This window comes from Pistacia vera, unplaced genomic scaffold, assembly GCF_008641045.1.
Source record: "Pistacia vera cultivar Batoury unplaced genomic scaffold, PisVer_v2 Contig464, whole genome shotgun sequence".
Classification (NCBI taxonomy): domain Eukaryota; kingdom Viridiplantae; phylum Streptophyta; class Magnoliopsida; order Sapindales; family Anacardiaceae; genus Pistacia; species Pistacia vera.
This window is the reverse complement of record NW_022196295.1, coordinates 724,927-748,507: the sequence shown is the minus strand read 5'-3', so window position 1 is coordinate 748,507 and position 23,581 is coordinate 724,927. Positions and strand designations below refer to the sequence as shown.

At 36.7% G+C, this 23,581-nt stretch overlaps 1 non-coding gene across 1 annotated transcript; it reads left to right on the top strand.

Moving 5' to 3' along the window:
* The first annotated feature begins 19,871 nt into the window (after positions 1-19,871).
* LOC116145702 lies at positions 19,872-19,977 on the top strand. Its single transcript, XR_004130415.1, has one exon. It is a non-coding gene; the product is annotated as a small nucleolar RNA R71 (small nucleolar RNA).
* The last annotated feature ends 3,604 nt before the right edge of the window (positions 19,978-23,581 follow it).

Below are 23,581 nucleotides of genomic sequence, written 5' to 3'. Positions count from 1 at the left end.
ATTAAAATAAAATCTGTAGAGAATAAATCTGAGTTTAGAAAACAAATGCACGTTGGAGGCTCTTCCAAATTTGTCAACGAATGTTTTGCTACCGATCCAAGTGTAGATCGAACCCACGTAGTCCACACGAAGAAATCTCAAAAGAACCAAAGGAGGATTTGCTAGATCCTCTTTGGCTTCAGATTAAGAGAAAGCAAATCAATTGAATTGATTTTGAGCCTAAAGTGTTTCTGCCGGGGAGTGTATTCAAAGGGGTTGCTGTGTTTTTATTTCAAAGAAAATTATGTCTTATTTAATCAACACACTTTTTCTTTTATAGTGAATCAAGTTGCCCTAATCCCACATGGAATAGGCTTGGGCTCCAACCCAAACGCCCCACGTTGCCAAACACTCCCAATTTGATATTTTATTTTATTTTCATCATTATCTCAATTAAATCAATTATATATATTTAAACAAATATATTAACATTTAACAATAATGATAATATATTTAAATATGTGCGAACACACATTTAAATGTAATTTCACTTATTTAATTTTTCTTACAAATTAAATAAAGGCTACGACCTCAGCAAATTTAATTGCACTGTGAAATTACCAAAACACCCTTTCGCCTTAAAAGACGAAAACACCCTTCTTTCTTCTTGGATCTTAAATTATCTTATATGTGTGTGACCCATAGGCTCTTCATCATATCGGTAGTGTATAGTATCGCGATTAACACCAATTAATTGTCTCACTAATACACAGACAAAGATTGGCCCCTAGCAAGGCATCATGGCCACTCGATAGATTCAGATTCAGCAAAGTAGCTACTTGTCAACGATATGGTTATGTGCAATTTGATCCTTTCATCATACATTATCTCGACGAGACGAAGACATAGAAATAGTGTCAACCTTCGGTTACTCTCGATATTATATATTCAGTTTCTGGACCAATGACCTGTATTATAAACTGGATAGAGCAATAACTCAATCCTACTGTGGCCATAGTTTTAGTGTCATTGCCATATACTGAATTGCGCCGTGAGATAACTTTCTCCCATACCCGGGAGTGATAAATCCTCTATCAATCCACCATAGTCTTGATACACTCCTCGATGCAACCAATCACCACCGTATTGATAGCTCTAAACAGAACCGCGTTCGGGTAGTGTCAAACTGCACCAATTGGTGCACAAGGTGCTCCAGTGATCTCAAGTCTAAGGATCACATGCACCACCATTCATTAGAGGATTTGTTCCATAGACACTAGGGTTACCATCCATATGGAATCCTCCGGTGGGTCAGTCCAATGAACTTGCTGCGGTATATTTGCCTACAGCAAGCACCCATATGTTGCACTAGGTTGTCACCAAACAACCTTGATAAGTGAGATCAGTCACTGCCTTTCGACAGGGTCGTTCAACGCTATGATAGCCTTACCGTATTGTCTGTGCCCTTACTTCAGAATAATACTGGGGCTATGGACGTTTCTAGAATGGCCACCATATGTGCTCATAGGGTTCTCACTATCAAGATTTGAAAAACTTGATACCCTCGTCACGGTTCTACCATTCTAAGGACATATATCAATACATATTGAAATAATAATGATTTACGCGATATAGAATAAAATGCCTTTTATTGATTAATGAACATTATTACAAAGAGTCAATTCTATATAATTGATTGGCTCTAAGGCCTCTACTCTAACAATTATTTCATCAAACAATTCATTACTTTTCCTTTTAAAGACTTCCTTTTGTTGCCGCTCATTTGCAAAAGATTGTTAGCATTACTAAATGGTTCTTGAAAGTGTTTTTTACCTTTTTAAACGCCTCCTTTGATATCTTCATTTGTTCTTCCAATCTGTGAACCTCAGAATCACGTCTTCATTTTCCTTTTTCAAATTTGAGATCACATCTTCTGAAACAAGCCAACGTTCTCTGATTTCTAACAAACCTTCGTAAGCCTATTTCAAAAACAATGAAACTACCTTAATCTCACCATGCTAAATAAATTATATATTCAATTACATATGTGATAAAGTAAAAAAAAAAAAAAAAACATTACCTCTATCCCTAGACTGAATGTTGTCCTATCTATATCTTCTTTAGAAAGAGTTTTCCATTTCCATTTAGAATTCGTAATTGGACCTTCTTGCTGACAAGTTTTCTGCCATTTCAACAATTTGCATAATAGAATTTCTTCTGACTGATTATCTTCTTCTTCAATCAATTCAACATGGTAGGAACCAGAATCAGGTTTCGCAGGATTGGAGAATGATGCAGGTAAAATAGAAGCCTATATTGAATCAAGCCTTCGAATAAATTTCATCAAGTTTTTTGGACCATTACTACAATTAAAAAATAAAATTTCATCAAATAGAAAAAAACAAAGAAAACAAATCATCAGTCAACTTAATAGAAATTGTAAGACTTCGTTATTGCTTGGGAGACATTTATTCTTTGTAAAACGTGATAGAGACACAAGATTACAACTGGTGATTGCAACTTGAAAACAAAATAACATGCAAGCACTATATTAAACCGCTATTAATATACTCACCATATACGACAGTACAGGTATAAAATTTCTAATGAAATTAGTAAAACAACTTAACACTTCCATAAAATGTAAAATTGCATGGAAGTTTCCAAATCCATGACTCCAACTGCTACAATTCTCATTAAAACAACAATATCTCGTACTTACTACAAAGAACACCAAAACCTTGTACACTAAAACATATCAACGTCACCACAAAATATCACATTGTTAAAAATGTAAACAAGTTACGAACATTTGATATACATTCCAAAAGCGAAGAAAAATAAATGTATCGAAATTGTAAAAAAATTTCGGACAAAAATAAAACAAAAAAATTAGTACTAAGATACATTTAAGTTTTTCAAAAACTAAATAGATAATTAGATGATAACAACGCTGTGAGTAATTGATCTACCATACGTAGCAAAAAACAAAAATTCAGTCGGTAAATCAATTACCTTTCTTTGCCAAGATCCGAGTATAGATTATACCGTTTACATGTTTATAAACAAAATCTGCATAAAGTAAATCCATTCAAGGATTAGAATACTTATGTACGTTTGGAGGCTCCTTCGAATATCTCTGATTTCGGACACGAACATTGTTCATGGTTACTGTTCATCGTCTATTGTTCATGTGATTCTTTGCTAATCGATCCAAAGTAGGATCGCACTCAGGGAAGTCCACACGAAGATAATCTGCAAAACCCTTGATTATTTTGCTAGAACAATCAAGGGCTTCAAGAATCAAGAAAGAAGAACAAGAAAAGTTTTCTTCTTGAGAGAGAGAGACATAGGGTGGCTAGGGTTTTAATTGAATGAATAATTCTCTTCATATGTTTTAATTTTAGGTTGCACTTATATAGTGCAACAATTAAAACCTTATTCCACTTAGGAATAGCCATGGGCTCCAACCCTAGTTCACCCTTGCAATCAAACACACCATTCATGGTATTTTAATTAATTAATTATTATTATAATTAAAATAATTAATATATAATAATATAATAATATTTAATTAATAATAATAATTCATTTAAATATATACATAGATATATTTAAATATAATCTCACTAATTTAATTTTAATATTAAAATTAAATACAGGCAACAACCTCAGCAAATTTAATTGCATTGTGAGATTACCAAAATACATTTTTCACCTTAAAAGACGAAAATACCCTTCTCACAAATTGATCTTTAAATTATCTTCTAAGTGTGTGACCCGTAGGCTCCTCATCATATCGGTAGTGTGTAGTATCGCGATTAACACCAATTAATCGTCTCACTACACATAGACCAAGATTGGCCCCTAGCAAGGCATCATGGCCACTCGATAGATTCAGATTCAGTGAAACCACAACCTGTCAACGATATGGTTACCGTGCAATCAAATCCTTTCATCATATGTTATCTCATCGAGACTGAGGTACAGAAATAGTGTCAACCTCAAATATCCTTGACATGTTTGTATTCAGTTAATAGACCAATGACCAGAATAATAAATTGGATTGAGCAACAACTCAATCCCATTGTGGCCATAGATTTAGTGTCATTGCCATTTACTGAATTATCCAGTGAGATAACTTCTCCCATACCTAGGAGTGATGAATCATTTGTCGATCCACCATAGTCTTGATACACTTCTCAATGTAGCCAATCACTACCGTATTAATAGCTCTAAATTGAACTACGTTGGGCTAGTGTCAAACTACACCAATTCATGCACAAGACGCTCTGGTGATCTCAAGTCTAAGGATCACATGCACCACCATCCGTTAGAGGATTTATTCCATAGACACTGGGATTACCATCCATATGGAATCCTCTGGTGGGTCTGTCTAGTGAATTTGCCTCTAGCAAGCACCCATGCATTGCACCAGGTTGTCGACAGACAATCTTGACAAGTGAGATCAGTCGCTGCCTTTCAACAGGGTCGTTCAACACTATGATAGCCTTTCCGTATTATCTGTGTCCTTAGTCAGAATAATACTAGGGCTGCGGATATTTCTAGAATGGCCACCATATGTAATCATAGGGTTCTTACTATCAAGATTTGAAACATTTGATACCCTCGTCACGGTTCTATCATCTTAAGGGCATATATCATTACAAACACGATATAGAAGAATATGTCTTTTATTGATAAATAAACATTTATTACAGAGTCAATTTTACAATCTTCCACTTGCATTATAGCCAATCATTCATGTATTTAATACCAAATGACCTTAAGTGTTTTTCATGCTTCTGCTGCGACAGAGGTTTCGTCAGTGGATCAGCAAGATTGTCATCAGTATGCACTTTACTGATCTATACATCTTTTCTCTCAACCATTTCTCTGATGAGATGAAAATGTCTAAGTATTTGTTTGGACTTATGATGAGACCATGGTTCCTTTGCTTGAGCAATTGCTCCATTGTCATCACAATAGACATCTATCGGATCAACAATTGTGGAAACGACACCAAGTTCAGTAATGAACTTCTTAATCCATATTGCCTCCTTGGCCGCATCGGATAATGCAATATACTCAGTCTCTATTGTAGAGTCCACTACAGTGCTTTGCTTGGAGCTCTTCCAACTTACTGCACCCCCATTGAGACAAAATACAAACTTGATTTCGATTGATAATCATCTTTATCAGTTTGGGAACTAGCATCATTGTATCCTCTTACAATGAGCTCATCTTCCCCTCCATAAACCAAAAACATGTCCTTAGTCCTTTTCAGGTACATAAGGATGTTCTTGACAGGTATCCAGTGACGCTTACTTAGATCCGATTGATATCTACTACAAGTGCTTAACGCACATGAGACATCAATTTGAGTACATAACATGGCATACATGATGGATCCAATTGCTGACACATATGGGATCCTCTTCATTCTATCTCTCTCATCATGTGTTTTAGGAAATGTATCCTTAGAGTGATAGACAACATGTGACATCGGAAGAAATCCCTTCTTGGATTCTTCCATACTGAATCTCTTTAGTATCTTGTCAATTATGTACTCTGACTTAGGCCAAGCAACCTACATGATCTATCTTGGTAGATCTTTATTTCAAGGATGTAGGCTGCTTCTCCTAAGTCTTTCATAGAGAAGCACTTGGATAACCAAGTCTTTACCGACTGCAAGTTTGGTATATCATTCCCGATCAGAAGTATGTCATCGACATACAACACTAGGAATGTCACTGCACTCCCACTTACTTTCTTGTAAACACAAGGCTCATCTTCGTTCTAGATAAAACCGAATTCTTTTATGGCTTCATCAAAATGAATGTTCCAACCATCTCTCAGGCACATGGCGTACTCTCCCAGATCTACGTAGCTCCTGTGCTACTTGAGGTGGTTCACTTTGATCCACAAGTTGTGAGCAACCTCCTCCTGATGTTCAACCACTGCTTGTGGCACATCTTCCCATCCTTCGTCTAATATATCTTGTAGCTCTAGAACTTCATCGAGTTTTACTTTTCTTCCACTAGTACTTCTTAGAAAAAAAATCCTTTTCTAAAAAGACACCAGTACTAGCAACAAAAAATTTACGTTCGAAGTCAATTTCTTGACATAAGCTTCGTAACCCCAAATCCTTAAATAAGACAAATTGGGCTTTCGCCCATTCCATAGTTCAAATGGAGTCTTGTCTACAGACTTTGATGGCACATGGTTCAAAATGTGAGTTGCAGTCTCTAGGGCATAACCCCAGAATGATGCAGGTAAATCACTAAAACTCATCATGGACCCAACCATCTCAAATAAGATCCTATTCCTCATTTCAGACACTCTATTATGTTGGGGTGTATACGGAGGGTGAGTTGTGATACTATCCCACATTCCTTCAGGTATTTAGAAAACCCTGAGCTTAAGTATTCACCTCCTTGATTTGACCAAAGAGCTTTAATACTTTTTCCCAACACATTCTGTACTTCATTCATGAATTCTTTGAACTTATCAAAGACTTTAGATTTATGTCTCATACGGTAAACATAACCATATCTACTGAAATCATCAGTAAATGTGATGAAGTAGGAATATCCACCTTTGGCTTCAACTGTTAGCGGGCCACATACATCACTATGGATGATGCCTAACAATTCAGTAGCCTTTTCACTTTGTCTTGTGAAAGGTGACTTGGTCATCTTGCCTAAAAGGCATCATTCACATACCTCAAATGACTGGAAGTCAAAAGGGTCTAAAACTCCATCCTTTTGAAGTTTTGTAATGCGGGTCTGATTAACATGACCCAATCTATAATGCCAGAGGTATGTATAGTTTTGTTTGCTATGCTTAGCTTTCTTAGTTTCAAGGTTGAGAATATCCTTATTGTTCAAATCAAGTACATATAATCTGTTATATAACCTTGCAATTCCAAATAGAATACCATCCAAACTAAAGGACAACAATCCATTAGAAATCTCAAAACGATATCCTATATTATCCAAAGCGGATACTGAAATAATATTTCTAGAAATCATAGGTACAAAATAAAAATCTTTGAGTTCTAATAATAAGCCCGAAGGCAAAGAAAAACAATAAGTCCCTATAGCTAATGCAGCCACATGTGCTCCATTTCCAACTCATAGGTCCACTTCTCCCTTGACGAGCAATCTGCTCTACCTTAGTCCTTGTACATCAATACAAATGTGAGTACCACATCTTGTGTCAATGACCCAAGATGTTGAAGGAGAGAAGTTAACCTCAATCATAAACATAAATAAAGTCAAAGCATCTGACTTCTTCGTGTTTGCGAGGAAAGCCTTGCAGTGCTTCCTCTAGTGGCTAGACTTGCCACAATAGAAGCAGACTACCTTCCCACCTATCCCAACGCCACCAGCAGGCTTGAGAGCATCCTGATGCGTTGATTTGACAACATGCAATGTGTAGTAAGTGCACTAGTCACAAAAAGTAATAAAATGATGAATAGAGTATCATTCCCACGAGGATTGCGTGTTAAGTACTAATTTTCCTAATTTTGTAACTAGTTGAAGAAAATAAAGATTTTTGGATTTGCGGGAGACAAAAACAGAAATTAACAAAAAATCAATAACGTAAATTAAAATTCTAACAAATTAAGAAAATGTCAACTGATTACGAAAATATCAATTCAAGACAAAGAGGTTAGGGTTTGACTTCACTAAGTTACTCTAATTCAATCTGCGGTTGATGTCATTATTAAACTCACATGCGAGGATTCTAAATTTGTTGGAGTAGGTGCCCTAGAGCCAATCAATTATTTTGGAATTGACTCTTTGTAATAATGTTCATTAATCAATAAAAGGCATTTTATTCTATATCGCGTAAATCATTATTTTTGCAATATGTATTGATATATGTCCTTAGAATGGTGGAACTGTGACGAGGGTATCAAGTGTTTCAAATCTTGATAGTGAGAACCCTATGAGCACATATGGTGGCCATTCTAGAAGCGTCCGCAGCCGCAATATTATTCTAAAGTAAAGGCACAGATAATACGGTAAGGCTATCATAGTGTTAAACGACCCTGTCGAAAGGCAGTGACTGATCTCACTTGTCAAGGTTGTTTGGTGACAACCTGGTGCAACACATGGGTGCTTGTTGTAGGCGATTACACCACAGCAAGTTCACTGGACTGACCCACCAGAGGATTCCATATGGATGGTAACCCCAGTGTCTATGGAACAAATCCTCTAACGAATGGTGGTGCATGTGATCCTTAGACTTGAGATCACCGGAGCGCCTTGTGCACCGATTGGTGTAGTTTGACACTAGCCTAACGCAGTTCTTTTCAGAGCTGTCAATACGGTGGTGATTGGCTGCATCAAGGAGTGTATCAAGACTATGGTGGATTGACAGAGGATTTATCACTCCCGGGTACGGGAGAAAGTTATCTCACGGCGCAATTCAGTATATGGCAATGACACTAAAACTGTGGCCACAGTGGGATTGAGTTGTTGCTCTATCCAGTTTATAATACGGGTCATTGGTCCAGAAACTGAATAAATAATATCGAGAGTAACCGAAGGTTGACACTATTTCTATGCCTTCGTCTCGTCGAGATAACGTATGATGAAAGGATCGAATTGCACGGTAACCATATCGTTGACAGGTAGCTACTTTGCTGAATCCGAATCTATCGGGTGGCCATGATGCCTTGCTAGGGGCCAATCTTGGTCTGTGTATTAGTGAGACGATTAATTGGTGTTAATCGCGATACTATACACTGCCGATATGATGAGGAGCCTATGGGTCACACACATAGAAGACAATTTAAGATCCAAGAAGAAAGAAGGGCGTTTTCGTCTTTTAAGGCGAAAGGGTATTTTGGTAATTTCACAGTGCAATTAAATTTGCTGAGGTCGTAGCCTTTATTTAATTTGTTAGAAAAATTAAATAAGTGAAATTACGTTTAAATGTGTGTTCGCACATATTTAAATATATTATCATTATTGTTAAATGTTAATATATATTTAAATATATATTAATTGATTTTAATTGAGATAATGATGGAAAAATAAAAATATCAAATTGGGAGTGTTTGGCAACATGGGACGTTTGGGTTGGAGCCCAAGCCTATTCCATATGGGATTAGGGCAAGTTGATGTACTATAAAAAGAAAAATGTGTTAATTAAATGATACAGATTTTTCTTTGAAAAAACACAGTAGCCCCTCTTTGATAATACACTCCCACGGCAGAAACACTTTAGGCTCAAAAATCAATTCAATTGATTTGCTTTCTTCTTAATCTTGAAGCCAAAGAGGATCTAGCAAATCCCTCTTTGGTTCTTTTGAGATTGTCTTCGTGTGGACTATGTGGGTTCGATCCTATACTTGGATCGGTAGCAAAACATTCGTTGACAAATTTGGAGGAGCCTCCAACGTTTGTTTGTTTTCTGTGAACTCATATTTATTTTTCTGCAGATTTTATTTAATATGAATTGTAAAATTATACCCTTGATCTTGGCTCATGTAAACGATCTCTATATTATATTTGTTTTGTTTCCGCTACATATACGGGACCGTTTACTAACAAAATCGAATTCCTTAAGTTGTAAAACATACCTTCTCAAGCTATATTTTCCTACTTATCCCTATTAAGCTTCCGCACCCAACAAAATGAAGATTAATAGTTCACAGTCTTTTAAGCTAAATAGAACCCTAAAGTGATTTCATAGATCTCCGAACCTATCTTTAGCATTCATTAAACTATGGTATTTACTCTAAGAGGCTAACACATGAATCACTTCTCAGTCTCATCATGCTCAACATTTAATTCAATTTCATTAAGAACAAGAATAAATACAAAATCCAATGCAATAGAACATAAAAACAACATCTAAAATAGATTAAACCATTGTAATCAAAGTTAGGTCAAAACCCTAACCCAAAAGTGGAAACTTTGCTCATCTTTTTTGAAATTATGAAACTGCCCTCAGCTTGCTTCTTCGCTCTAATCTTTGATCTTTGTGATCCCCGATAGGAACAAGCTTCATAGTGCTTCTACTCCACATCAGAGTTTCCCCGATTCCTAAATTTCTCTTGATTCCGGGTCCAGAAACTCAATTTCAATCTGTTTTGCTCCAACTGCATGTTTTGGCCTGAAACGTAAAATATATGAGTTTAAGTTGCAATTCAGGCACAAAACGACTTAAGAACTATCCAAAATCCTACCAAAAAGTACAGAAAAACAGTATAATCCTAGGATTATCAAATACCCCCAAACTTAAGGTATGCTCGTCCTCGAGCATAAGGCACAAAATTAGACTAAAGAAAAACAACAAAAAAGAAGAGAATTAAAACTTGAAATCAAACAGAAAAGAGAAGCCTAGAATTGATTGCGAATGCAAGTCTCAAAAATTGTTGAATCATTATTACAGGAAAATGCTTAACACTCCAAGAAGTTACAAATTGATTGACTATTTTTCTCTATCGGTCCCCTATGTAGGTAATCCCCACTTCAATCCACTTTCTGACTACCCATATTATTTTATGCAGAAATGCAAAGTTTATCAAATGGTGGTAGACTCCATAAGCCTAAGTATCGAACTACTCTCCACTAATGTGGACTAGACGCCACTAAGGATCAAAAGGTCTTTGCAAGCTTGTAACGTTAGGCTTGGGTAGTGGGCTCCAAGGAAAAGGATAGGATAGACAAAGTAAGAGAACTCGGTTTTCCTCATGCAAACACTAAGAGCTACATCAATCTCCGCTTTCTTTCTCAACCACCAATCAAGGTGTCAACCATTTTATAACCCTCAAACATATGCACTTCTTATTTTTTATTTTGAATTGACTAAAAATCTCTATTTATTTTATTTTATTTTATTTAACATAAAACAACACCATTAAGGTTTCCCCTTCTTCCTACCCTTTTTGCAACCCCCAAACTTAAGATTTTGGTCCATCACTTATTCACACAACTCTTTGTGTCATACATTAGGTCCAGAATTCTCTTAAAGGGTATGATAAAGTGTTTAGGGTATAGGGATTGGACAATTTTGGTTTGCAAGAAAAATAAGGCAATGATAATCTCATAGGGCTCAAATGGTTGACTAGGGAAAGATTCATTCATGGGTTGGCTAGCAAGACTCAAACGTTCCAAAAAAAATGCCTAAATCATTTCCTCAACAATGTCTAGTCCTAGAATTTCGCCTCAAGCACTTCTCAACTAGGTTCTAAAGTCCAACAACATTATATAGACTTCACCTAACCACATAAAATGTTTCTAAGCATGCCGAAAGAATGAAAATGGTGGTTGAACCACTCAATGAACCTCAAGCTAAATCATGTCAACCAACCTAAACTTGAAGCAATGCTTCACATTTTCTATAAATAAAATTCCAACAATCAAAATCTCATCATGGACTTATGCAAATCATCTAGGCAACAAAAAAAACACAAACAAACTAAATCAACACACAACCCAAAAACAATAAAACACACAAAGATAAAAGTTAATTAAAACATGGAAAAAATTCTAAATTTTTCTCTACCCCCAAATAGAAAATGGCATTTTCCTCAATGTCAATCAATAATGCACATTAGAGTAAATAAAAACGATCATAAGGTGTGAGATACTTCCTTGATTAATCCGTGAAGATCGAAGTGAGTTCAAATCTGGACATCCCTTCATCGTCTTGTCCATCAGCGAAATCTATCAAAACACATAAACTCAAGGGTCCAAAATGTGTTAGAAAACCTCACAAATTATGGAAAAATTACATCTCATTCTCAGACCTTAACCAACTAAACCTAAAACCTAAGAATGCAAAACAAAGTAAATGTAAAAACAAGAAAAACTGAGTTCCACTGTACAAAAATAAAACAAAACAAAAATGTATTCCAGGCTCATTCATCTGCATCCTCTCCATTAGCGTTGTCCTCTTCCTCCATGGCATCATCCTGAATTTGATCTTCCTCTTCCTCTTGCCATTCTTGCCATTGGAAATCGGCTAAATCAATGCCCAAATTGGTGCAACACTTCGATTGCATCTCGTACAATGTGCGGGTTAGATCTGCCATCCAATCTTGACGCTTTTCCATTCTATCCATCTTTTTCAGGATATGTTGTAACATCTCTTCTATCGTGGGAGATGGAGCAGGAGTTGTGGTAGAGCTTTTGGTTCTTGGCCTTTTTGAGCTTGAACTGGCTTTTCCAACGGTAGGACGATCTAGGAGCTTATAATAATAAACTTGGTCGAGGACTGGGGCAAGATGAAGAAGTGGTTCATCATCTGCCTTCTTGACTCCAGCTTTCATACAAATTTCAGTGATGAGATGTGGGAAGGCAAAGCTCGCTCTCACTGGTTTGGCTGCATGCCTTATATTCTCCAATATGATATTCCCCACATCCATCTTTTTCCAATGTTGGAACTGCTTTGAGTGGCATTTTCTCTCAAAAATACTCTCTACACTCTACCACCAAAATCAACAATTCAACTATCTACTCTAACACTATTGCACACATCTCAAAACTTTAATTGAATTCCTCAATACCTTATCAATTTCGAAATCAACAATCACACCCCAATAATCACCAAACTTCCTTATGCACTCTCAAACTTCACAAGCATACACCCAAACTTCCTTAACCACCAATCAATCAAAATCAACACTTCCACACTCCGAACACAAATCACAACTCTAAACGCGCAAGTAATATCAAAAAATTTTGAGTTCAGGCAATAATCTAAAGATTAATCATTCAAACCATGAAGTCTGTAAAAACAAAAGCATGAAAACTCGAAATCTTACCACACCTAAGCTTGATGAACCTTCAATTGCTCAAATTTTTTTTCTGAATTGCAAAACCCCCAATTTTGGAAAACATAGGGTTTCCACAATTTTCTTCAAAATTGGCCAGATTTGGTACAAGGGAAGGTTGTTAAAGTTTTTATGGGAGTGATGGTGTGGAATGGTGAAAGATATTTTTCTAGAAAAGGCTTGAAATTGAAAGTGAAATTTGTTTGTTTTTGGAAGTTTTTTGGAATTCTCGCGAAAAATGAGGAAGTAACGCGAGTTTATATAGAAAATGGTTTTCACTGCGGCGAAGTTCTTGAATTACTTGTGTGAACTGATCGATGCCGTGGCAAAGTATTTTTCTTACCGCAGCGAAATCTGGGAAATTTTTCCTTAAGCATCACAGTGCATACAATGTCGTGGTGAGATTCTTCTTTTGCCGCGGAGAAGTCCTGAAATTCCTTAAGGTCACAGTGTCTACAGTGCCGCGGCAAGATTTGTATTTTGCCGCGGCAAAATCTTGAATTACATGAGCACTCATTTGGCAGTGCATACAATGTCGCGGTGAGATTCTTCTTTTGCCGCAGCAAAGTCTGGGAAATTTTGTTTCATGCCACATTTTGATCATTCACCTGAAACACGAAAAGGAAAACAAAATTTAAACTATTTCCTAAGTGAGGAAACACATAAACAAAATCAAAACAACTAAAAAATGAGAACGCTTAGGTTGCCTCCCAAGAAGCGCTTGTTTATAGTCGAAGCTCGACTTTCTCAAGTCCTTCTTCAATCTAGACTATCCAGATGCATTATAACGCCCCACTTGAGGTACGTAGTTATTGTTTCTTCTTTTACTCATATTTGAGTTGGTTTCTTGGTGATATGGTTTGGTTGACCTTTGATTGAGTGTTATGTTGAATACTTGCCTTGAAATTGGTTGAAAATAGAAGAAGTTCAGTATTCCATGCTTCGCCGGGGCGAAGAATAATCTTCGCCGTGGCGAAGAGGTGTTGAAGCCACGGGGTAGTTGCAGGATAGTTTCGCCGCGGCGATAGAAGTTTCCTCGCCGCGGCGACAGGCCGACCAAAATGTTTGTTAAGTTTTAGATATTTTCTTCCCTAAGGGCAATTTGACCATTCTACCCCTAATTAGCAGGAAAAGTGGGGAGTAAAATGTAAGGAATTTTCATGGAGAATATGTTGCTATGGGGGTGTGTTTGTAATGAATCAAAGGATATAGATAGAATTCCCAAAGAAGAGTAAGGGCAAAATGGGAATGCTTGTGTATAAATTTCATTAAAAGGAATTAAGACATTGCAAACCCCTCATTCTTCTTCTCCAACGCCACTCTCCTCTCTTGCTTCCTCTCAATTTCTCTTTCTTTTGATCAAGGAGTTTTAAAGGGCTTTTGGAGTGATTTGGGGTAGAAAATCAACCTAAGGCATCCTAAGGTAAGGATTCTTGCTTTGGTTGTGAAGCTTTGTGAGTTTTAGTATATATTGAATATTGAGGGTTTTTGTTCTTTTGTTTAAGAGTAGAGAAAAAGTCAAGCAAACCAAGTGAAAGGAAGAGTTAGTGAAATCTCTCCATAACAAGGTAAGTAAACCCCAACCCAAGTTGAGATTTGGGAATTTTCTTGATTAGGGTTTTGATAGCACTTATGTATGTATGTTATATACATGTTATATGCCATGTTATTGAGGCTTAAATAGAGATTTCTAGTGCTTTGTGATTGTTTATGCCTTTCAAATATAAGAAGTGAGTTGTGGGTTGGAAAGGTAGTTTGAGATGGAATTGAAGGATATTGAGAAATCCTTTTTGGAAGTGTCTTTCTTTGGCAGGAATTATGGCTATGTGAGGGGGTTTCTCCCCATTTTGGATGGTTAGAGAAAGACATAGAATTATTGTTATAGTAGAGTTTTATTATGCACTTGAGTTGTTTGATGAAATGCCTAATAGAGGTTTGAGTATGAGTAGTGAACCTTAATTCTTGCAACATTGCATGTTGGCATTTCATAAGTGCATTAGTGGAGATGAACCATCCATAGGCATTAATTGTGCATTGAGAAGTGACCTAAGAAAGAGTAGGAAACTTTGTGTATGCACTTGCTCTATGAGTAGAGAACTTTGTGGATGCAACTACTCTAAGGGTAGAGAGAATGAGAAGTGCTAGAATAGAGTGAATGAGAAGAGTATTAGAAATGGGTGGATGCTTTGTGATCATCACCCGACAGTTATGAGAATCGGGTTGATGCTTTGTGATCACCACCCGAATAGCCATTAGAAATGGGTTGATGCTTTGTGATCATCACCCGATAGGTATTAGAAGCGGGTGGATGCTTTGTGACCATCACCCGGTTAGTTATTAGAAAAGGGGTTGATGCTTTGTGATCATCACCCGATATTTATGAGAAGTTGGTTGATGCTTTGTGATCATCACCCGACAGTGATTAAGAACGGGTTAATGCTTGGTGATCGGTACCTGAAAGTAATGAGGAACGGGTAGGTGCTATGTGGTCTCCACCCGATAGTTACGAAAACCGGGTAGGTGCTTCGTGATCCCCACTCGGTAGTCACTAAGAACGGGTTGGTGCTATGTGGTCTCCACCCGATAGTACGAAAACCAGGTAGGTGCTTCGTGATCCCCACTCGGTAGTCACTAAGAACGGGTTGGTGCTGTGTGAATTCCACCCGATAGTCATGAAGAGTGAGATGGTGCTGTGTGAACGCCATCCGACCGTACCTCCGGTAAGATGAGGCCATGACGTTTAGTAAGAAACAACAGAAAGTGTGAGGAAAGAATTAAGAGTAATACATACAGGGATAGATAGATAGAGGGTTTTACTTACTGAGCATTATTTTGTGCTCACCCCGTTATTTTCCTTTGTGGATGCAAGATCTAGGTATTGATGCAGTCAGAGGGGCGTCGGCAAGCGAGGAGCAATAGCTACACTGTTTCCCCTGATTTGTCTTTTAAAATGACACTTTTGTAAATGACGTTCTTTGTGTATATAAGACGTATGACTTATAATGAAAAGAAAGTTTTTGGGCCCAATTTTCTATTGTTATTATGCATGCATTGTATTAGTTTACAGTAGTTTTTACATGCATCTCATCCCGAACATTTTCCTTGGACTGAGGCTTCAATTGTTGATGATTCTTGTCACATCGGGTCTTTATTGAGAGCTTATGTAATGCTTTCTCTCTCTCTAGCTAGTATACTCGTAAAATAAACAGTAATATAAGAATATATATATGTAGATGAGTATGAAATAATGGGCCCATATCTAATTTTTCTTTATATACAAATCTTTACATAATGTAATAAGTCACAAAACATCAACTTGACAGTGTTGCCAAACCATTCCACTTCTTGACGTTCCAAGCGACACATCTCACCTACTACTTGCAAAAACATTGAAAACAAAAGGGTGAGCACTAATTGCTCAGTAAGTAAACCCGCTATGCTACTCTTCTATCTCCATTGCTCATATTTTGAATTTCTTTCCTTACATCACACTTCTCTATTCTTCTATGTTCTTTCTATATTTTTTCTCAATTTCTAATTTCTCATTACTCATGATAGTAGGCATGGTATCATGCATAGGTACGATGCAAATGCAAAAATGCATAAGATGTGCATTTTCTTTTCTATTTTTCTATTTTCTTATTCTGTTTTCTGTTTTTCTATTTTCTTATTCAGTTTTCTGTTTCTTTTCTCTGTATTTCTTTTTGTACTTTCTTTCTTTGTATTCTTTCTTTCTTTGTATTCTTTTCTTTCTTTTCTTTTCTATTCTTTCTTTTCTTTTCTTTTCTTTTCTATTCTATTCTTTTCTTTTCTTTCTATCCTTTCTTTCTTGCCTATCGAACTCGGTTGAGGCATGGATTCGGAACCCTAGCTGTGTGAGTGTATTCTCTAATTCTGGGTACAGTCCTCATCCACATGCATTTCTAACGGACTGTACAATTCTTCTTTCTGATTCTGAGGCTGCTCACTAAAGGCGGCGTGCATGCGGGGCTAGGTCACTCACGGGTTCCCCATCGCAATAACCTGCTCTTCTCTTATCTTTTTACATTTCTTTAAATAAAATTTCAGATTTGAATTATTCTTTAATATTTCTCTTTTCTTTCTCTTTGTTCTCCGTTCTTTAATGCTCTTATGAGTATGTATGCATGTAGATGGGTTCATGCTTATTATTCTTTCTAAATTCACATGTTTGGATGCAATAATGCAATATGGAATGTTAACATGTCATTCTCTACCATCTACAAACTCATCTCAAGATATCAAGTAATCATAATCATGCATGCACTTCTCTTTGACATTTCATCAAACAATTTATATGCACACACAAACTCTCAATTGGCTACACTTCTACATCTCTCTTAAGCCACCAAAATTTGGAACATAACCCACTAAAATCAACGTCAAACCTGGCCAGGGTTTTCACTTCATAAATTCTACTCCAATTCTTCCATAATTCATCCAAACTCTCATCAAACATCAAATACACAAACACTACTTCTCATGGATAAATTCTAACCATCATTCAACATCCATTCCCTCAAAAATTCTTCACATATAAGCACATACATGCATTAAAGAAGTTCTCTACACAATATTACTTCAATCATGACTAGGGTTGGGTTTACTTACCTTAGATGTGAGCAATCGAACACTTTAGTAGTCTTCCTTGACACAACTCCCTTTCTCTTAAATCTTATGAACACAAATCATAAGAATTCAACACTTTAAAAATTAAATCTCACATCTTAGTGCAAGGATCTTACCTAAGGATGATTGGGATTGAAATTCCACTAAAAAAAAAAACCAAGATCTATGAATTTTCCTTGAAAAGTGATTGAAGAAATTTGAGAGAACTTGGGAGGAAAGTGGCATGAATGGAAGGGGAAGAATGGCCAGAGTTTCATTCTTGAACTCTTAATGTAACAAAATATTACTTATAGTTTCCCATTTTAACCTTGTACTTTCTATGAAATTCCATCTATGTTCCTTAGTCAATTACCATTATGCCCTCATTTTTATTAAATTTTCCATGTTATTCTACTTCTTTTCACTCCCGACTTTTTCAAACCCCTAATGAAGGTTTAAGGAATTTTCTTCACACTTGTTCAAGATAACTTTAACAATTCAATTAAGGATATTAGGGCATAAATAAAGCTACGTACCTTGATGCTTAACCACCCATTTCCATCCCTTGGTCATTCCTTTTAGGATTCGAGCGTTCTCATCGACAACTTTTTGATTTTTTAACTTTCCATCAGCATTCTTGAACTGAGGAGTTCGTCCCTTGTGAAGACATTTGCTCGATTGTGGCTCATCTAGGTATGTTGTGTAAACTTTTGGTTTATGATCTTCATCTTCAATTTGCCTTGACTTGACCATGCATCCCTTAATTGGCGATTTAGAATCATCAATCTTGGAAGTTTTAATTGCCGACTGATCCACCAAGTCAATTTTGAAATATGAATCTTACTTCGATGGAACTTTTAGAGTCTCAAGAACATTGAATGTCACTTCTTCCTCTTGCACCTTCATGATCAACTTCCCCTCTTGTACATCAATTAAGGCTCTTCCGGTAGCAAGAAATGGTCGTCCCAAGATGAGAGAAATCTCCTTGTCTTCTTCCATATCCAACACAAATAAATCTGTCGGAAATATGAATTTATCCAACTTAACCAATACATCTTCAATAATGCCCCTTGGATGCTTGATGGATCTATCTGCAAGCTGAAAGGATATGGTTGTAGGCTTCACTTCACCAATCCCTAGTTTCTTGAAAACGGAAAAAGACATTAGATTAATACGAGCACCTAGATCACATAAAACTCTATGACATAAGGGATAGTGAAATTACCTGGATCTTTGAGTTTTGGTGGTAGCTTCTTCTGCAAAATGGCACTGCACTCCTCTGTAAGCATCACTGTTTTCTCCTCTTCCAACTTTCTTTTGTTTGCCAGAATTTCCTTAAGGAACTTAGCATAGCTTGGCATTTGTAGCAAGGCATCTGCAAAAGGAATGTTAATGTGCAGTTTTTTAAATGCATCAAGGAATTTCATGAATTGCTTATCCTAATTTTGTTTTCTAAGCCTTTGAGGAAAAGAAACAGGAGGGCTATGATGTGCCAACTCCGGCAGTATCTCAGGAAATGGCAATTTTTCCTTCTTTTGCTTTGGCATCTTTCCCCCTTTTTGTTCTTCTTCTTTGGGACTCTTTAGCTTTTCCTCAACAATGATTTCTTCCTCGATTTCTTCATTAGACTCTTCTTTTTCTTTTGGTGGGTTCTCATCTTTCCCTTTTTGTTCAACCTCTTCCAAGATTGTTCCATTTCTTAGAGTTATTGCATTTACTTGTTCACGTGGATTTGTCACCGTGTTACTTGGTAAGGAACCTTGAGGTCTCTCATTCAACTTTTCGGCTATTTGACCCATTTGTACTTCCAAGTTTCGAATCAACAACCCTTGGTTTCTGAAATTCACCCTCGTATAACTTATAAAACCTATGTCTCTTGCATGAACTTTCCAAACATATCCTCCAACTTTGAAACTCTTTGATCCCCTGGTTGATTATTCACCCCTACTTGATTGTTTGACACTGTTCTTTAATTCCATTGATTATTCTAATTGCCCCAAGACAAGTTTGGATGATTTCCTCAATCAGGATTGTACGTGTTGGAGAAAGGATTATTCTATTGTCTCTGATTCCCAGCCAAATAATTGACCTGTTCTGATGATGAGGATGCTGAAGCAAAATTATTCCCCACTTGGCATTCAATGCTTGCATGGTTACCTGCACAAAAATCACACGTTACTTAAGGTGTTTGAATTGAATTTACTTGCATACCTCCTAATTGTTTCTAAAGCGCTGTCAGTTGGGCTCAAATGGCCGTGTAAGCATCCACTTCATGAATACCCATAGACTTCTCTGAATGAATTCTTTCATTGGGTCTCTGTTAGTTGTTACTTGCCAGAACTTCAAGTAACTCATACGCTTCTTCAAGTGTCTTGTTTTGCAATGCTCCTCCAGATGTTGCATCTACATTGTTTGTACATTTGTTAGCAACCCATTATAGAAAGTTTGGACTTGCATCCAAACAGGCAAACCATGGTGTGGACACATTCTTAGTAGTTCCTTATATCTCTCCCATGCTTCATAAGTGACTCGTTCTCCTCCTATAGAAATGATGTGATATCATTTCTCATCTTTGCAGATTTCGTTGGAGGGAAGTATTTAGTCAGGAACTTTTGTGCTAGTTCATTCCAGGTTGTGATTGTTCCTGTTGGTAGTGCCATTAACCATCCCTTTGCTTTATCCCTCAATGAAAAGGGGAATAATCTTAACCGATGGCATCATCTGACACTCCATTGGCCTTGAATGTGTCGTAGATCTCTAAAAAGTTTGCAATGTGTGAATTTGGAACTTCCTTTCCATCTCCCATAAATTGTACCGACTGTTGGATCGTTTGGGTGATTGTTGGCTTTATTTCAAAAGTGTTGGCTTGCACCGGTGGTCTAGTGATACTTGGACCACTACCACCAACGGAGGGTACTAAGAATTCCCTCAAAGTTCTGGTTTCAGCCATCTCAATGACTATTGCCTCTCGTTCTTTTCTCTCTCTAATAAGTCTTCTTGTAGTTCTTTCAATCTCTGGATCAATGGGAACCATTGGATGTTGTCTCGCTCTTCGTATAAACTACACAAGATCACAAATGAATGAAAAGAAACACAAAATTAAACTAAAACTAATTAAAACAAAAATAAAACTCCAATCTAGTGAAAATTATAAAACTTCAATATTAACACTAAATCAATCCCTGGCAACGGCGCCAAAAACTTGATATGTTGATTTGACAACATGCAATGTGTAGCAAGTGCACTAGTCGCAAAAAGTAATAAAATGATGAATAGAGTATTGTTCCCAAAAGGATTGCGTGTTAAGTACTAATTTTCCTAGTTTTGTAACTAGTTAAAGAAAATAAAAATTTTTGGATTTGCGGGAGACAAAAACAGAAATTAACAAAAAATCAATAACGTAAATTAAAATTCTAACAAATTAAGAAAATATCAACTGATTACGAAAATATCAATTCAAGACAAAGAGGTTAGGGTTTGACTTCACTAAGTTACTCTGATTCAATCTGTAGTTGATGTTGCTATTAAACTCACATGTGATGATTATAAATCGAATTCCCTAAGTTGTAAAACATACCTTCTCAGGTTATATTTTCCTACTTATCCCTATTAAGCTTCTGCACCCAACAAAATGAAGATTAATAGTTCAAAGTCTTTTAAGCTAAATGGAACCCTAAAGTGATTTCATAAATCTTCGAACCTATCTCTAGCGTTCATTAAACTATGGTATTTACTCTAAGAGGCTAACACATGAATCACTTCTCAATCTCATCATGCTCAACATTTAATTCAATTTCATTAAGAACAAGAATAAATACAAAATCCAATGCAATAGAACATAAAAACAAAATCTAAAATAAATTAAACCATTGTAATCAAAGTTAGGTCAAAACCCTAACCCAAAAGTGGATTAGTTCATATTTAAATTTAAGAAATTCAGAGAATAAACTGTAAGCAAAGAATTCAACATACTAAAATAGTAAGAAGAGAATGAAATCTTCCCTAAATGAAGACCCAAAATTGCTCCAACCTCTAATTTCTTCCTCTTCTTCTCTCAAAATCCGAACTTCCTCAAAAATGAGCTAAGGCTCTCTTAAATAGTCGACCAAAACCCTAGGATTCTAATGCAATACATTTAAAATGCAACGTTTTAATAAACAGAAGAATTGCAGTTTTCGTTGTAACAACTGCTGTAAACTAGTACCATGCATGCATAATAATAATAGAAAATGGGCCCAAAACTTTTTTTTTTTTTTAATTATATGTAATAAGTCTTTTATACACAAAGAGCATTATTTACAAAATGCCATTTAAAAAGACAAAAGACAGGGGAAACAGTGTAGCTATTGCTCCTCACTTGCCGACGCCCCTCCGACTGCATCATCACCTAGATCCTACATCCACAAAGGAAAATAACGGGGTGAGCACAAAATAATGCTCAGTAAGTAAACCCTCTATCTGTCTATCCCCGTATGTATTTCTCTTAATTCTTTCCGATGCCCCTCCGACTACATCATCACCTAGATCCTACATCCACAAAGGAAAATAACGGGGTGAGCACAAAATAATGCTCAGTAAGTAAACCCTCTATCTGTCTATCCCCGTATGTATTTCTCTTAATTCTTTCCGATGCCCCTCCGACTACATCATCACCTAGATCCTACATCCACAAAGGAAAATAACGGGGTGAGCACAAAATAATGCTCAGTAAGTAAACCCTCTATCTGTCTATCCCCGTATGTATTTCTCTTAATTCTTTCCTCACACTTTCTGTTGTTTTCTACTAAATGTCATGGCCTCATCTTATCGGAGGTACGGCCGGATGGCGTTCACACAGCACCATCTCACTCTTCATGACTGTCGAGTGGAGTTCACACAGCACCAACCCGCTCTTAGTGACTACCGAGTGGGGATCACGAAGCACCTACCCGATTTTCGTAACTATCGGGCGGAGACCACAAAGCACCTACCCGTTCCTCATGACTTTCGGGTGACGATCACAAAGCATCAACCCGTTTCTAATAACTGTCGGGTGATGATCACAAAGCATCAACCCATTTCTAATACTCTTCTCATTCACTCTATTCTAGCACTTCTCATTCTCTCTACCCTTAGAGTAGTTGCATCCACAAAGTTCTCTACTCATAGAGCAAGTGCATACACAAAGTTTCCTACTCTTTCTTAGGTCACTTCTCAATGCACAATTAATGCCTATGGATGGTTCATCTCCACTAATGCACTTATGAAATGCCAACATGCAATGTTGCAAGAATTAAGGTTCACTACTCATACTCAAACCTCTATTAGGCATTTCATCAAACAACTCAAGTGCATAATAAAACTCTACTATAACAATAATTCTAAATCTTTCTCTAACCATCCAAAATGGGGAGAAACCCCCTCACATAGCCACATATCCTGCCAAAGAAAGACACTTCCAAAAGGATTCCTCAATACCCTTCAATTCCATCTCAAACTACCTTTCCAACCCACATCTCACTTCTTATATTTGAAATGTATAAACAATCACAAAGCACTAGAAATCTCTATTTAAGCCTCAATAACATGGCATATAACATGTATATAACACACATACATAAGTGCTATCAAAACCCTAATCAAGAAAATTCCCAAATCTCAACTTGGGTTGGGGTTTACTTACCTTGTTATGGAGAGATTTCACTAGCTCTTCCTTTCACTTGGTTTGCTTGACTTTTTCTCTACTCTTAAACAAAAGAACAAAAACCCTCAATATTCAATATATACAAAAACTCACAAAGCTTCACAACCAAAGCAAGAATCCTTACCTTAGGATGCCTTAGGTTGATTTTCTACCCCAAATCACTCCAAAAGCCCTTTAAAACTCCTTGATCAAAAGAAAGAGAATTTGAGAGGAAGCAAGAGAGGAGAGTGGCGATGGAGAAGAAGAATGAAGGGTTTGCAATGACTTAATTCCTTTTAATGAAATTTATGCACAAGCATTCCCATTTTGCCCTTACTCTTCCTTGGGAATTCCATCTATATCCTTTGATTCATTACAAACACACCCCCATATCAACATATTCTCCATGAAAATTCCTTACATTTTACTCCCCACTTTTCCTACTAATTAGGGGTAGAATGGTCAAATTGCCCTTAGGGAAGAAAATATCTAAAACTTAACAAACATTTTGGTCG